We start from the raw sequence: 17165 nt of genomic DNA on the forward strand, positions 1-17165 counted from the left end.
TTAAGGATTTACCAGTAACTTTTTTAAGTGCAATAATGGTATTTTGTATTTTATCAAGAGTCTTCTCTTTTAAAGATAGAGATAGATATAGAGATATCCTACCTAATAAAAGAGTGATATGCAAATTAACCATCACTCCGCTACACCCACCAGCCACACCCACCAGCCAATCAGAGCGAGTATGCAAATAAACCCAACCAAGATGTGTACAACCACAGAGAGCAGTAGGGAGGCTTGGGTTTCCCAGGCAATGGAGGAAGCCAAGCTTTCTGCCTGCCCTTGCTGGCCTAAGCCTCCACTAAAGGCTACAAAGTTCCAATTATAGAAGGTAAACAAATCCAAACAGAAATGGCGGCAGCCACGGAGCTGGAAAGAGCGGGAGGCTAGGGTTGCCCCCGGCAATGGAAGAAGCAAAGCTTTCTGCACACCCTGGCCAGCCCAGGCCTCCGCTTAAGGCTACAAAGTTTCAATTATAGAAGATACACAAACCCCAACAGAAATGGCTGCTGCCACAGAGCAAGCAGAAGGCTTCGCTCCGCTCCAGGCTACAAAGTTTCAATTATAGAAGGATAATAAACCCCAACAGAAATGGTTGCTAGTCACGGAGCAAGCAGGAGGCTTGGCTCCGCTCAAGGCTACAAAGTTTCAATTGTAGAAGGTAAATAAATTCCAGATACCAGGGCCTCCGCTTGGGTCGCCAGGGGGCGTGGCTGGCCTGCAAACCACCACAGGCCCCTCGCTCAGGCCGCCCCATGCCCCAAGGTAACCCCCACCCTGATCCAGGACACCCTTCAGGGCAAACTAGCTGGCCCCCACCCATGCACCAGGCCTCTATCCTATCTAATAAAAGAGTAATATGCAGATTGACCATCACTCCAACACACAAGATGGCTGCCCCCATGTGGTCAAAGATCCTGCCCCCAGGTGGACACAAGATGGCCACCACAAGATGGCCAGCAGGGGAAGGCAGTTGGGAGGCACCAGGCCTGCAAGGGAGGGCAGTTGAGAGGGACCAGGCCTGCAAGGGAGGGCAGCTGGAGGCGATCAACCCTGCAGGGGAGGGCAGTTAGGGGTGACCAGGACAGCAGAGGAGGAAAGTTGGGGGCAAACAGGCTGGCAGGGAAGCAGTTAGACATCAATCAGGCTGGCATGGAGTTGTTAGGGGTGATCAGGCTGGCAGGCAGAAGCAGTTAGGGGCAATCAGGAAGGCAGGCAGGCGAGCAGTTGGGAGCCAGCAGTCCTGGATTGGGAGAGGGATGTCCGACTGCCCATTTAGGCCCGATCCCACAGGGATAGGGTCTAAACGGGCAGTCGGACATCCCTCAAGGGGTCACAGATTGGAGAGGGTGCAGGGTGGGCTGAGGGACACCCCCCCCATGCATAAATTTCGTGCACCGGGCCTCTAGTATACAAATAAAATTATGTAATGTCTAGAATTTGTTTCAATATAATGGGGGTGGGGATTATCAGGTAGTAAAAGGGAAATATAAATGAAATAAGACTAGCCATGTGCTGGTAACAGTCAAAGCTGGGTGAGGGTACACGGGGTTTATTATATTACTACTAGAGGACCACTGGCTCCTAATCGCTCACCTGCCTGCCTGCCTGGTCACCCCTAACTGCCCCCCCCACCAGCCTGATTGCCCCTCACTGCCTCTGGGTGCCAGCCTGATCACCCCTAACTGCCCCCCCTGCCGGCCTGGTCGCCCCCAACTGCCCCCCCCCCGCTGCCAGCCTGGTCGCCCCCCAACTGCCCCCCCTGCTGGCCTGGTTGCCCCTCACGCCCCCTCCCCCCCCCCCCCCCCCCCCGCCAACCTGCTCACCCCACGCAGCCTGCTGTTCAGTCGTTTGGTCGTCCCTCACTAACCCCCCTGCCAGCCTGGTCATAGGTGGCCATCTTGTGAGGCCGTGATGGTCTATTTGTATATTACCTCTTTATTATATGGGATTCTCTCTACTTCTGAGTATATTTTAAATTTTCCAAAATACAAAGTTTAAAAAAGAAAAACATTATTCTATAACTGACAATGGTATACTTTCTTTTAAGAAATCACTCTGAGCCTTGGCTGGTTTGGCTCAGTAGAGAGAGCCTTGGCATGCCCAAGGGTCCTGGGTTCCATTCCAGTCAAAGACACGTACCTTGGTTGCAGGTTCCTCTCCAACCTAGACAGTAAAAACATGGCTTTTTTAAAAAACTAATAAAAAGTACTTAAAAAAAGAGCCGCATTATCCTTCACTGCTATCCTGTGTGCTTCACAGAGCAAGTAACACACAGATTGCAGATCTTTAGAATCCTCTAGAATTCACCCTCAACTCGTTGGGTTTAAGCTTGCATCATTGGCGATGAAAGTGAACTGGCCTCAATTAGAAGGAAAGTTGGAGGCACATCTGCACTTCATATGCTGCCCACATCTACAGCCCAGCACTGCAAATTTGCTAAAGTTCAGATTATCTCCAATATACCTTTATTTTTCTGTTTGAGGGAGGAATACGGGGGGGGGGGGGGGGGGGGGGGGGGGGGGGGGCGGGGGGCGGGAAGCAGAGGGGAGGGGGACACGACACGAATGTATTCACATTTCCTTATGTGCATAATTTAAAACAGACAATCTTGGCATTAGGAAATTAAGACCCAAGCTTTATTGATGTTGATTTTAATGGCCAAGATCCAGAAACAACTCTGGTTACAAACTTATGAATAAACTCTTAATTCCTTTGTTGGTGGACAGACCCAACTCATTACTCAACACTTTAACCTTTTTCATGCACAATTTTTATTCATTTTTAAAATAAAGAGCTTTCCTTTTTCTCCTTAAGAGAAGTGGATTAAAGGTAATTTTCTAAGGAAGATGTTCACTTAACAGGTTGGTTTTTTTTTAACCACGATCAAAGGCAATTAATTAAACAGAGCGTATTGGGGAAAAGTAAAAGATTATCATAATAAAAATGGGCTCCAAAAATAAAGGTTAAATGTGTGCCATAATCCTGCATATGACCATTGCCACATTTGCTTTTCAAATACTTGTGAAAGCCTTTGGCATCACTTTCCAATAATCCCATAGGTCATCTGCTTCCTTGTTTTTTCAATAGTATTTCAAAATGCTGAAACATTTATTGAACTATTTTTGGAAGACCTAGCTCTGTCTACCTTTTGGGCTCAAGATACAAACATATGAAAGTCACAGGACAGCCTCTAGCTACAAAACTTGGCAGGCTTCTTGAGTTCTCCAAGAAAATTTCAATTGGCAACTCCATTAACAGCAAGAGTGAACAGTGTAGAAAGAATAACTCTAGACAACAAGCAGACCTGGGCTTTGCCTGAAGCTCCATTACTATTGCCAAATGACTTTGGGTATGTTTAACCTCTTCCTGACTCACTTTTCTCAACGGTCAGACCTCTGGTATGAAATGGTTTTAAGAATCAAATGAGAAAATGTTCTAAGAACTGATTTTGAGAAGAGAAAAAAAAATGTATAAATTAAAACAGAATTTTAAAAAAGGAAAGAAAAGGCTTAGAAGTCCATGCCACACTCACCATATAGTTTCAGGCTGTTATCTACTAGGATAAAGAAGGCATGTACAAAGCACTTTGATTAAGGAAATCATATTTTGAAACTACCCAATGCTTCTCAAACTTTATTTACAAACTTACTTGATAATTTTTGCCAAATCCAAACAGCCACTATATTATTATTTATTTTATTCTGATCTTTAAATCAAGTCACTTAAAAATTACCTACTTTAGCCTTATGCTAAGTTATATCAATTGTAATTTTGAAGTATTTGCATATTTTTCTGATGCACACTGGCATATATATTTAACCACTGTAAGAAAAAGATTCATCGTGTATCATCTCAAATCATTTTAACATACCACCACATTTTTAAGGAAATACTGTCCTGATCTATTGCCTGCATCACCTTTTACATTAATGAATAAAGTATTTGAATTTAGAAACCACTGGGTAACTTAACCAACACTAACCACATATATATGCATGAGCCTTCGGATCTTCCTGGAACTTCCTCAGACCTCATAGCCACTACCTTATTCAGATCTCCATTTTTGTCTCACTTTTCCCAAACCCTATATACAAAAATCCCTAAAATATGTATCTTCACTTTGGGGTAATTCCCACTCCCTATTTTATGCCCTAGTAATGAATTTTTTCACCCTAAAAGTATTTAACAAAACCCACCTGTCTTCCAAGTTCCCTCTATATTCAATATTCAAAGAATATATAAATTTATGCATGCAAACCATGTGTCATCTGAAGATAAAGTAAGATATACAGTAAACTCTAAAATAAGGTGGCCATTTCTGATACACATTCACCAAATTTGTTTTTGTTGTTTATTTCTAAATCTAGTTCAAGTATATAGTATATAACTTAATAAGCATCTGTACTGAACTAATCCTTGAAATATTATAGGAAATAATATAATACATTTGCTGATCTCTTTCTAGGAAGCACCTTCTTATTCAATGACATATCATTCATTCATTCCCATTCACTCTAGATGTTGACTAAATTGTCTGACTTTTCTTTCTATATGTATATATAATATAACTAAAGTTCAACTCAGCATCTAGCATGACAAAAAGGGACCATTTTTAAAAAAACATATTTTATTGATTTTTTCCAGAGAGGAAGGGAGAGTGATGGAGAGTTAGAAACATCAACGAGGGAGAAACATTGATCAGCTGCCTCTTGCACACCTCCTACTGGGGTTGTGCCCGCAACCAAGGTGCATGCCCTTGACTGGAATCGAACCTGGGACCTTTCAGTCCGCAGGCCGATGCTCTATCCACTGAGCCAAACCGGCTAGGGCAAGGGACCATTTTTATTAAAGTGGTAGTCCTTACCAAATTGTGAGTACCACAGTAACTTGGCAATTTTATTTTTATCAACTTAAAACCCTAAAGTCAGTGGACTAAACATGAGTTAATTTCTGTTCCCAAAACCACACTAAAATGACAGTAAGAAAATTTTTAAAAAATAAAAATAAAAGTACACACACACACACACACACACAAGGGGACAGACAGTCCAGCAGATAAGATATATCAACAGAATTTTAGAAGATGGAAAACAGATGTACAAAATAACAAACTTACCAGACCAGAGGAAGCCAAACCCTAAATTCCTGTTTTGGTGGGGACCTACCAGAAACAATACCATTGAGGGCTGAGGTGACAGACAGAGCTTAAAACAGGAGACCAGTTATAACTAATACACGGAACTATCCTATTTCCAAAACCAGATAAAGATACAATAAAGAAAGAAAAGTATATGCCAATATCCCTGATGAACATAGATTCTAAAATCCTCAACAAACTATTAGCAAACCAAATCCAGCAATATATTAAAAAGATCATATACCATGATCAAGTGGGATTTATTCAAGGATGCAAGGTTGGTACAATATCCACAAAACAATAAACATGATATACCACACAAAATGAAGGAAAAAACCCCACATGATCATATCAATAGATGCAGAAAAGGCATTGGATAAAATCCAACCCGTATTTATGATGGAAACCCTCAGCCAAGTAGTAATACAGGAACTGTATCTCAATGTAATAAAGGCCATATATGACAAACCCACAGCCAACATCATGCTAAATGGGCAAAAACTACAAGGGTTTGCCTTAAGATGGGGGACAAGACAGGAATGTCAGATTTCACCTCTCTTATTCAACATAGTACTGGAAATTCTAGCCACAGCAATAAGAAAAATTAAAAGGCATCCAAATTGGAAAGGAAGAAGTAAAACTGTCATTATTTGCAGATGACATGGTACTATATATACAGAATCCTAAAAATTCCACTCAAAAACTACTAGAACTGATAAATGAATTTAGTAAAGTAGCAGGATACAAAATAAATATCCAGGAATCAGTTGCATTTTTATACACCAATAATGAACTGTCAGAAACAGAAACTAATAAAATAATCCCATTCACAATTGCTTCAAAAATAAATAAAATACCTAGGAATAAATTTAACTAAGGATGTAAAAGACCTGTACTCAGAAAATTACAAGACACTGAAGAAAGAAATTGAAGAAGATACAAATAAATGGAAGCACATATAGCATGTTCATGCATAGGAATAATTAACATCATTAAAATGTCCATACTACCCAAAATAATCTATACATTCAATGCAATCCTATCAAGATATCAATGGCATATTTCACAGAACCAGAACAAATACTCCAAATATTTATATGGAACCACAAAAGACCCGGAATAACAACAGCAATCTTGAGAAAGAACATAGTTGGAGGAATCACACTAGTAATCAAAACAACATGGGTGGGGGGGTGAAAGAGGGTATAGGGGGGATAAATGGTGATGGGGAAAAAATAAGTATTAGACCAAAAAAAAAACAAAACACACAACACTATGTCAAAGGAAAATAACATTTACAGATCTATTTCATGTACAAAAATATGTACTGAGTCTATAAAGGTCATATTTTAATGCTACTTGCAGAGATTTAAACACTATCAATAAAAATTCCATTCACAGCTTTTTTTCAGCAAGCTTACTGAAGTTAGAGAGAGAGGAAGTTATAATATAGCATATATATTTTACACTCAAAATCAGATACCTCTGACAACATAACAAAAAGACTACAGTCTGGCTGTATGGAGGACAGACTGTTCCATGATGTTACCACTGTGGGACCAGCCAGCTAGATCCGAGCCAGAAGAGAGGTTGTTTCCTGTAAATCCTCCCAGAAACTGTCTGATCAACCCCTCCCCCACACCCCACTGCATGCTTGCTCCTGGAACAGGTCATTGCCCTGCTTAGAGCAAGCATGTAAGGCGTTTTCCATGCACTAGTACCCCATCCATCCTGCCTTATTCTATATTAATTCTTTAGCACCTGCCATGCAGCAGAGTAGCCATGTTGTACTGCTTTAGCCCAAGACACACTTTGTATATAAATTCCCTTATAATGCAGAAGTTGTCAGCCTTTCTTTGGTCTCTTGGCCCTGGGAAATTTTATGAACACCCTGTGTTATTGAAACTAGATCCAAACAGCTTTACTATACATATGTATACTACATACTACCAAAATCTGTTAGGACAAAGTTTTCTAAAAGTTCAAAAATTCTAGAAATACTGTACTAAAATTGTTAAAAAGTGGTTTTGACTTATGATCACCATAGGAAATTCCAGTTCCATCTCAAAGACTGTACTTCCACATAATTATTCCTCACACAGCAAAAAAAAAAAAATGCTAACCACATATTCACAATTAAACCACTAGATCTTTTTTTAACCTAACAATTTTCAAAGATGCCAGGCACCATGTAAAAGCATTTTATAAGGACTAGCATTTTATAAACACTGACTCATTTAACCCTCATATTATTCTATGAGGTTATGATTGTCAACACCATATTAAAGATAAGAAAACTGAGGCTTTGCGAAATAATTTACCCAAGGTTACTGACTTAAATGCCAGTCTAACCAGCAACAAATAGTGTAGACTGGTTTCTTCTAATTGAGATTTCCATTAAAGAAATTTGTGAGAAAATAAAAGTCCGTTTGTTAAATTCATAGGTAGGAATGTAAGAGGCCAAGATGCCATCAGAATTCAGTTTAACCTTGATAATTGGGTAAAAAAAGACAAAAGAATTCAATTAAATGGAAATAAGTGGGGGGTGGGGGGGTCAGTGATGAAAGTACAATAGAGTAACATTAAGAAAAATAAAAAAATAAAAGACCTCAAAGATTTTAATTTCCTAAAATCAAAAATAAGAACTGAACTAGGTCAGCAGTTTTCAATCTTTTCTGTTTCCCAAAACCCATTCAAAAACTGTTCACCAAAATTTCTCTCTCTCTCTCTCTCTCTCTCTCTCTCTCTCTCTCTCTCACTCACACACACACCAATTAGTCTCAGGAAGTTCGTGAACCCATGACTCCCACCCTGGGCAACTCCTTTCCCACAAACCTCACTTCCCACCTCAAACTGAGTCTGAACTAAATGATCTCTACACTCCCTTTTGGTCCTCTAGCTCAGTAATTTTCAACCAGTGTGCTGTAAGAATTTTTAAGACATACAATACCTGACTATTTAATCAGGGACACTAATTAACCTCTTTACCCTTAGATTGTCAAATAAAAAACTGACAACAGCCAACACAATAGCCGTCCAATTTGAATGAATCAAAATTATGACTATTACTTGTCAGATTGGCAAAAAATATAACATATTTTGTGGTGTGTCACAGAATTTTAGTAATTAGTTTATATGTGCCATGAGATGGAAAAGATTTAAAATTGCTGCTCTAGGTAGATGAATATAAGGTGATAAACAAATAGACTGTTTGGACAAAAAGACAGAGAATCTAACAATTATGGCAGTGTAAACTACATTTTAATTTAGTATCTTCAAGCATGTATACTGGTAGAACACAGGAAACTAAAAAATGAGATTATACTCAGCACTGTTGTTATCATGGTGATGAGTCCAGCTCTGAAGCTCATCAGGAGGTCTAAAAAACTGAATTCAGGGCTTGGAAAAGATGATTAGAAAGCTGGGTAATCAGACTTACATGAGAAAATTTTAAAAGCACAATTATCTTGGCAAAAGGCAACTATCGGGTAACACAAGTCTTTTATGTATTGAAAATTCTTTCATGGAGGTTGAAAACGAGGCCATAAAAAGAGCAAAGCAAGAGAAAAATGGGTTTTCAATCCTATGTAATAAAAGGCTAATATGCAAATCGACTGAACGTAGAACGACTGGTCGCTATGACGCACACTGACCACCAGGAAGCAGATGCTCATGCAGGAGCTGCCCCCCCTGGTGGTCAGTGCGCTCCCACAGGGGGAGCACCGCTCAGCTAGAAGCCGGACTCATGGCTGGTGAGTGCAGTGGCAGTGGCGGGAGCCTCTCCCGCCTCCCCAGCAGTGCTACGGACCCCTCAGGGGATGTCTGCCTGCCAGCTTAGGACCACTCTGCCTAAGCCAGCAGGCGGACATCCCCCCGAGGGGTCCCAGACTGTGAGAGGGTTCAGGCTAGGCTGAGGGATCCCCCCCGCCCCAGTGCATGAATATCATGAACCAGGCCTCTAGTTATAGCATAAAAGATTTAGTTTAGATACAATGAACTTCCCTAACTGACCTAGACAATAAGGTTCTATAGATGAACAGTGACAAAATCACTCTGGAACCCATGACACCAAATTGGACAAAAGGAAAGCCTTACATAAGAAATTTCTCAGAGGGAATAAGAAGACAATTCTCATTCCTTAAATTTATTCCATCTATATATATAAACGGCTAAGTTGACTTGCGCATGCAGGATACATATAAAGCTCTTGCTGGTACTAATTACACGTGTGTGTTTTGATCTGTCATTGTCGATCGTGAATCTGGTTGACACTTCTATTATAGAGAAAGGGTGAATAGCGATATTAAAATATTTCTTCTAATTAATTTCCTTTTAATGTGCACAAATCCGTGCATCCGGCCACTAGTATTACTATAAAGATCATTGGGGAGGCAAATCTATACACATTTAGACCTTTATGACACTAATATGCCAAAGTGGAAAAATACCAAAGTATACACCTGTATCTGTGAAATAAAAACAGATTTCCATTTTAAAAGTAACTGAGAATATGAAATTAGCCCAATTTCAATCTTTGAAGAAAAATAAAATCCAGAAGCAATGTGAATGCACTCACAGGGCCACATCAGGTCTAAATGTAAGAGACATTACTTTAAAAATAAGAATTTTGATAACTTCACTGAAATTCTCATTAAAAATAAATACCATCCCAAACATTAGGCATTTAGGGAAATAGTATATAGATTATTTACCTTTCTAGACATGAAAAACATACAACTAAGAAACGCAAAGGCCAAAGGGAAACAAGCCAACCACAAAACAAAGGGAACATCCAGTGGAAGGAACAGCAAATGCCCTATATGAAATAGTATCTATATGACATCTCCACGTGTAACAGTACTAGGTTCTACAAAGTCAACTCCAACTTTCAAAGAATCTTCACTAAAAGCACCTCCAGTCCTGGCCAATCTGGCTCCATGGTTAAAACACAGGCCTGAGGACCAAAGGGCCGGGGTTCAATTCCCTGCCAAGAGTATGTACCTGGGTTGCAGGCCCAATCCCCATCCCAGCCTAGTTTGGGGCGTGCGCAAGAGGCAACCAATCGCTGGGTCTCTCTCTCTCTCTCTCTCTCTCTCTCTCTCTCTCTCTCTCTCTCTCTCTTTCTCTCTCTCGCTCCCCCCCCCTCCCTCCCTTCCCCTCTTTAAAAAAAAAAAATCAATGGAAAAAATATCCTCAAGTGAGGATTAATCAAAAAAAACAGCACCTCCAATATATTATATAAAGATTCAATGAGTTGATTCATCAAATTTATTAACTGTAAACAATGCTTCACATAACAAATATATATTTTTTAAGTGTATGAGAGAGGGAATATATATTCCTGCTCTAGTATTCCCTCTCTTATACAAAATACACAGACACACACTTTATGGGGGGGGAGGGGACTTATAAAAAAATCATTGGTTATCACTATCAGTTATTTCTAGCTGATATTCAAGATAATGTTTTTCTTTGCTCTTTGCTTTACCTGTAACTTCTAAATAACTATACTATTTATATTTGGAGGCCATTCCCCAGTAGTTAATGACACCAGGCATTGACTCTATTTTAGATTTTAATCTGGGGCACTGCCCAGTCAGAGAAATGATAAAATCTTTTGAATATCAAGTTGCTGGTTTGTGCCAAAACATAGCAATCCCAGAGGATACTCTGTCTGGAATCTGTGGAGGAATCATCTACAAATCTTCTATTAACTCAGGCCTTCCAAAGAGCCTGGAAATGCTTGTGTGTTGAGGGTCAAGGGCTGAAAATGGATTTGCTGACTTCTAAAGGTCCAACCCTGGCCCTGAGATTCCAAGATTCTATAAAAGGGCAGTAAATTAGGGTTTGGCTAGTATTTGCTGACTACTGGAGCCAGCACAAACATTTACTTGAGGCTTTTAAATCTGTAAGGGTACCCAATGGTTAGGTACAAGTCATTCTGAATCTGAAAAAGCAAACAAAGCCGCTGAAAAGGTTTCTAAATAAAGGGGGTGAGGGTGGGGGCACATTTCCTTTGTTTTCTCCAAGTAAACAATATAGATTTTAGAAATGCAAAATTTGACTCTCAGTAGTATTGATCCCTATAAACTATTTTAGTGCTTTATAAAAATACTAGCAACTCATACTTTTCGAAAAGTCCACACACAGCTTTTAGACTACATTTCAAAAAAAAAAAAACACCACAAAGAAAAAAGGCCCAGACTTAACTGTGAAAACAGAAACAAAGTCAAATCTTCAAAAAATATTTAGCATTCTGTTATATAAAATATAAATCCCACATTCCTAAATAAAATGGCAAAGATAGAACCTTTGTAATTCTCCACCACAGTAATATGAGAGTGGTGATTCAAAGCAAAACCTGATGTTAAACATAACTATACAATATTACTAATTACAGAGTAATTTTACCAATAAATATTTTGGTTGAGGACTGCTTTGTCATCTTTGCAAGTATTTTTAGTTGAAAGCAAGTGGTTGGGTAGTACACATGGACATGGTTATGATTTTTAAAAATCTATTTTTAAAATCTGGTGACTGGATGGGTTTTCTAAATTCAATTCTTTAGAACTGGCAATTTGGAAAGGGTAAACCACAAGAATGTTACGTTAAAAAGCAAAGGACCTAACAAATTCACCAACTCAGATCAGCACAAAGTTAACCTGAAAACCCCCAAGCGCTCACAGATCTAATGTTGGGCCCAAATAGTCACTAAATATAAAAACTGTACTAACTCTCCAAACACTGTAAGACCTATCTGAATTTCCTTGTCTTATGCTTACATAGTTATTTTTTGGGTGGATCTCTCTTCAAATTTGTCCCTAAATCTGAAAATGTGCTTCTTTCTACTTGGAACTCAATTTCAGATTTTAATATACATACCCAGTTGTATACATACCCAGTTTAATACACAAACCTAGTTGAAAATATTCCGGAACAGTTTAAATTTTTTAATACAAGTTAGGTATAATTTTACTGAAATAAAATTCTAACTTCGTTAAATGATTATTCTTTTTATGGCTTTTAATCATTTTAAGCATCCCTATCCAATTTAGATATCAAGAATTTGAGGTTGGGGGGGCTCAACTCAGCCACATCTTTTCTCTGGAAGTTCTTTGCACACCGTGCTCTAACTACTTCAACCACGGGTAAAAGATTAAAGAACTGTTATGACTAGGTCTTTCTTAAAGAGGGATGTTTTAAAAGGGAAAGAAACTGTCCCTTCCCGGTACTCTATATGAGCAGCCTCTTGTTCTCAGCAGTCCTCCTGCACACAAGACCACTACTGACTTCTGTGGGAATTCTGCCCAAGAAGTGAGGAAGATAGCATAGGATTAAATTAGCCTTAAATCCATGCCATTGTTCCGAGCCATCTCCACTTGTACAGTTCTCTAATAGCCTCCAAGAGTAGATATCTTAAGTTGGGTGGTAGCTCTTAAATTAAATCATAGGACTGATCACTCAAGCTGGCAGGTGACACGGCCAAGCTGGCAGGTGACACGGCCAAGCTCTTTAAAAGTTGTGTCAGTCTGCTGAATGTACGGGGTTCACCCTTATCACAATTCAAGATTGCATTGCAATGCAACTCCATCAGTGGCTGCAACAGCAATCCAGTGATTTCCCACAGCAATGAGCCAAAGAGGGCTGAACCAGCTCGAAGACTGAGAAGTCTAAATCCCAGCTCCTGCGGCCAAAAAAATTGCCTCAGTTTCCCTCAAGTGTTCAATGCAAGGACACCGACTAAAAGGCTAATTCTCAATACAGTATTCTAGATACATAGAATGGATTCCGGTGAAAGAAGAACAAAAACAAGGGGGGGGGGGGAATAAAGAGGCAATGAAGAAAAGGGAAGAATAAAGGAGAAAAGGGAAAAAGAAGCTTAAACAACTAACAAGAAGAACAAGACACCTGGCACGCACATGCCATTTCAGATGCAAGAGGTTCAAGAGACAGAGGAAAAGATGTGATTCCGAAAAGGGAAAAGACATCCTCAGCTCTTCGAGGTTCCCCCGCCCCCTGCCCTCCCACCCTCCCAGGGCTCTCAAAGACAGGGCAGCGGCGGTGGGGAAGGGGGATTCCATTTAAGGCGTCCTCCGTCCGTAGGGAGGGCCCCACACAGAGACCCCTCCCAAAAATAACAGACTCTAGGCCAGAGTTCTTCTAACTTTACACACACACACACACACACACATAAAAAAAACCGACAACCCTGACCTCAGAGGAGATTAGCGATCTTGGGAAGCTTAATGACGGACGCCGGTCCGCAGACGTCCCTTGCGGCTGCTGGGACAGCGCCTCGGGCTGGGGATGTGGTCCCGGACGCCAATCCCAACTCCGCCCGCCCCGTTCCCTTCTCCTCCGCGTCCTTCCCCAGCAGCTCACCTAAAAATGCCCCCAACCCTCCGCCTCCAGCCCCGGAGAAGGAAAAAACATGCCATCCGCGGTGAGAGGGCCTGGATGGGTGAATTGTTAAGGATCGGCGCTCAAAACGTGCGTCTCTCCCGGCATCCGCGCGGGCGGACGCCGGGCCGGACCCGCGGGGCGCGGGGGGCTGGCGCGCGGCCCTCGCCCGGCGCCCGCAGTGCCCACGCGTGCGGACGGCCCGGGGAGGCGCGGCGCGGCGCCGTCGCCCGCATTTCCTCTCCCCAAACCACCCCCCCGAAGGCCGCCGCGGCTGGGTCCCCGCGCACATCGCCGGGCGCCGCGGGCGGGCGGCCGCTCCCGGCCGGTACCCGCTCTCTCGCCGCGCCCGGATGGAGCCGGATTCCTCCTCCAGCCGCTCCTCGGGGTCCGGGACGCGCGACCCCGCGCCCACGGCACTCGGCGGAGCCCGCACAGCCCTCACCATGCCCCTACCTCTCCCGGCTACGACGAGACTTGGCCCCGGCTCCCGGGAAAGGGGACGAGGGGTCCGCAGTGGAGCGGAGAAGCGAGTATCCGGCCTGGAGCAACAGGACCCGGACCCCGGAGGGGGGAACGGGGTCCGGTAGACCGGGGGAGGACAGGAGAGGGAGGGCTACCGAAAACCCCAAAGCCGGCCGCCCTCCCCCCCGGAGGGACCGTCCCGCCACCGCTTCCTGCCTGGGATCGGCTTCCCAGCTGCTGCCGGAGGAAAAATCCGAGCCACCCCTGCAGCTCCGCAGGGGCTAGTCAGTCGGCCCGGGTCCCCCCGCCTCAGGCCAGCCATTCCGCCGCCTCCTTACCCGGACACCGCACCTCTGGAGCTCTGGCCGCGGGGACGGGTCCTGCTTCAGCCCCAGCCGCCCGGCAGCCGCGCCCGCCTCCTCCCTTCTGGTAGGTTTCAAATTGAAATTCCCTGGCTGGGGCCGTCAGCGAACTCGGGACGCCAGCCCCGCCCCCTCGCGGCGGAAGCCCCTCCCGCGCCCCCGCCGGACGCGCCCCCGGCACGAAAACCCCCCTCGAGCCTTGCCACGCCCCCTCCAGGCCACGCCCTCATCCCGGGCCACGCCCCCAACCCGGCGCGGGCGGCCCCTCCCGCGGGATTTCCTGGGATCGGTCGCCTGGTACCCCAGGCTGGAGGGACCTCAGATCCTCAACGCTGCGCTGGATAAGGACTGCTAATGCCTGTGTGCGAGGCGTTCTTAGGAATTCCAACCTTAAACGCCCTTTTATCAGCTTTTAAAACTTACTTTTCCAAAATAAATTCACCGACTAAACGTTTATTGAACACCTATTCAGTGGCAAGGCGAGGCTAGGCCCTAGAGGCGTGGAAGTAAGGACAACTGGGTCCCTCTCAGCCTAGAGTGGAAGTGGTCACAGAAAGGGCATTGAAGAGGAACTATTTTTCTTCCTGTGGAAGGAACAAGAGGAATTGGGGAAACCCCGGGGAGGAGGGGCTTTTATGCTGAACCTAAAGTGTGAGTAGGATTCCTCCAGGCCTAGGCCTGGGAGCCGGGCTGCACAGCAGGACAGGGCTGAAGAGGCTGGAGACCTAGATTGAGGCCAATTTTGGAAAGCGCGCACACACACACACACACACACACACACACACACACACCCTTCCCAGTTCTTTCCTTTTGTGTAATTACATGCTCTCACATTTTACTTATTTCATCTTTTCTGAATGTTGGCATGGCCAACAGGATGTGCAGGTCATTCATTGCCTCCAGCATCTGCACCTCTTGTCCTTTGCCTCCTCTCACTGCTATTGAATGAAGTCTTTAGTGACTCCACCTTAGCCAACATAAAATCTTCTTTTCTTTCCGAGGCATAACCTTTTCAAAAATTAACAATACCGAATGAAACCTCAGTTACAATGCCTTCCCTGGGTATGATGCTTTTCAGTTGACAAAGCACATTCACATATTTTATCATTTGATCCTCACAATAACTTATGAAGAAGGCAGGACAAGTATTATCTCCATTACATCAAAGAGAAAATTAAGAGTTGAGAAGATAAATTATTTGATAAGGTCCTGCTAGTAATAAAAATAATAATTACTACCATTTATTTGTGTGTTCTACGTGCTAGAGTCATATGTTAAATTTCATTCCCCATATGCTAAGTGCCCAAGTTAAACTTAATAAGATTCACTGATACAGAAAGAAAGCCTGATTAGATAGCAGTTCTGATAAAGAAGAGCCAGGAATTTAACCAGACAATACTATTGGGAACTTTGAGGCAGATTTACAATAAAACTTACAAAACCTAAGCTTCAGGATCCCTTATTTTCACATGCCTTGAAACTAACTGTATATTTATCTTAAAGTTTTTTTATTAAAGAGAGTCCCTAAAGTTTTATAAGCTTTAGGACCCATAAAACCTTCATCTATTCTTGATGGAAACCCTTTAAAATGCTAATGCAAAATAATAACATAAATGTAGGCATAATTAATAAAACATAAAATATGCCTTTACCGCCCTAGCTGGTTTGGCTCAGTGGATGGAGTGTCGGCCTACAGACTGGGGGGTCCCGGGTTCGATTCCAGTCAAGGGCACATGCCCAGGTTGTGGGCTCCATCCTCAGTGTGGGCCATGCGGAAGGCAGCCGATCCATGATTCTCTCTCATTGATGTTTCTATCTCTCTCACTCCCCCTCTCCTTCCTCTCTGAAATAAATAAAAGTTTAAAAAAAATATGCCTTTACTATAGGAAATGATATCCTACTATATTCTCTGTTGAAGCATGTGAATCACTTCCATATGCCACCTTTTATGAGGAATATTGACAGGCTAAATTATATCCATAAATGGGTGACCTTGATAACATGGAAACTAACAAGATTTCACCCAAAGAGATGATTAACAGTGATGGAAAGGCTGTTATCAAATTCTAAAGGTTACTCTGTGGAAGAAGAATTAGAATCTGTATTTTGGACACAGTCTTACATGGCCCCAACTTTTCAGTGGAATGGAGCTGATTCGGTGAGCACCTGGTAAGAACTGAAGGGAAAAAAATAAGTTCCAGGAGCAATAAGGAAGTGAAGAAAACAGATGAAACATGGTACCATATAGATGTCGACAAACAACAGGTGGTAGTCTGAGCAAGCAGGGAGGTCTTAACAGGAAAAGAAGGGTTTGGACAGACAAGCGGGACAAAGTCCTGAACAGGTGATATCCAGTGATGTGAGCAAGCTGGAGCACTGGCATCCTGGGATAGGGCTACCAGGCTGTGGGTCAAGGCCAGAACATTAATCCCCAGGAAAAGAGACTGATAAAAGCAAGGCTGCGTCTTCCCACTAGATAGAGTAGAGTAACAGGCAAGGGACTGACACAAAGACAAAAGAGGAATCTAGATACCAGCCTGAGAGTCACCACATCCAAATGTATCATTGCAGCATCAATCCTGAGCACCGCCAACAAGCAAAGCCTGGCGATTTGAACTATAAATTTACCCAGGGCCTCCTTAGTGCCCTTTCTTAACAACTCATTGACATAAGCAGCTCTTTAAAAATCTGGATCTCACTGTACTGGTGATTCCTTTTCCATCTTTGTGACTTCTGGGTGCCAAGCCCAACCAGGAGGAAGTATTAGAGTGGCTCTGGATTCACAACCTGCCCTTTCTCTA

General features: G+C 42.8%; 1 protein-coding gene across 6 annotated transcripts in view; it reads right to left on the bottom strand.

Annotated features, from left to right (window-relative positions):
• The window catches only part of EPB41L2 (erythrocyte membrane protein band 4.1 like 2), a 199151-nt gene extending 184655 nt beyond the window's left edge, over positions 1–14496 (bottom strand). For 5 of the 6 annotated variants that reach the window (XM_079781297.1, XM_079781296.1, XM_079781295.1 and 2 more), the window contains exon 1: positions 14341–14496. The gene's annotated coding sequence lies outside the window, so the exon portion shown is untranslated. The remainder of the gene's footprint in view (positions 1–14340) is intronic. The other variant, XM_079781291.1, reaches the window with a different exon arrangement.
• Between the last annotated feature and the right edge of the window lie 2669 nt (positions 14497–17165).

This window comes from Cnephaeus nilssonii (assembly GCF_951640355.1).
Source record: "Cnephaeus nilssonii genome assembly, chromosome: 9".
NCBI classification, from domain to species: domain Eukaryota; kingdom Metazoa; phylum Chordata; class Mammalia; order Chiroptera; family Vespertilionidae; genus Cnephaeus; species Cnephaeus nilssonii.